Here is a 922-nt window from a genome sequence, read left to right as displayed (position 1 = left end):
TGGGGAATTAGCCCGGGAAAAGTAGCTTTCTACTGTGATACAGATTGGTCATTTGTTTCAGGTGACTTCCTTTCTAGGGGTCAAGAAGAAGGAGAGATTCTCCATTATCTCTGTGTTAGTGTTGACTATAGGCAGCTTAGAAAATGCAGCTGTTAGTGTTATGTTTATTTGTAGTAATCCCGTATACCTTTTACCCTTAGAAATAAAGGTTTTTAAAAGCAAAGAAATCTCTTCTTTCCAATAGAGCAAGATCCATTGATAGTCTAAGTATTAAACACTTTTGACTATTTTACAACAGTATGGGGGGGGGGTGGAGGTATATGTGAATTCCCTGCATTGTGCAGGGGGTTGGACTAGATGACTCTGGAGTTCCCTTCCAATTCTATGATTCTATGATTTTACGCAAAGATATCTCTACAAGTACTTTGGGGGAATTCAGCGCTTTGTGTAGCTCCTTCCCCCGCATCTCTCAAGTGCGAAACAAGTATCGTAGATGGCAAATTATGCAAAACAAGACAAAATTAAGCGAATCTGCTTCATTTTGCATCATTCATACAGATTGTAGGCTTTCTTGGCACAGAATTTCGGAATTTTTTTAACATACAATAGCACAGCCAAAATTGCCTTTTGCATGCCCAGTGATGCAACAGCGGCCACTCTCCTGTGCGGCTGGAACCAGTCCCGTTTCCTTCAGCGCAAGCTGGTGACTCTCCCCACGCCAGTAGAGAACGGTCCAGGAACTGTTTTGCAGGCAGCTCGGCCTGCCCGGTCATACTGCCCCTTTCTCTAGATTTCAAATAATTACAACTCGAGGGCGGGGGTATAAAAAGAAGGACCCACCTCCGCTGAACTACCATCTGCCAATAAATTAAAAAGGAAGGCCAGTCAGAAAAGGAGGGCCGAGGGAACCAGGGGACATGGC

This window comes from Gekko japonicus, unplaced genomic scaffold, assembly GCF_001447785.1.
Source record: "Gekko japonicus isolate JY-2015 unplaced genomic scaffold, Gekko_japonicus_V1.1 scaffold4021, whole genome shotgun sequence".
Lineage (NCBI taxonomy): Eukaryota > Metazoa > Chordata > Lepidosauria > Squamata > Gekkonidae > Gekko > Gekko japonicus.
The sequence above is the reverse complement of the archived record's forward strand: the minus strand, read 5'-3'. Positions refer to the sequence as shown.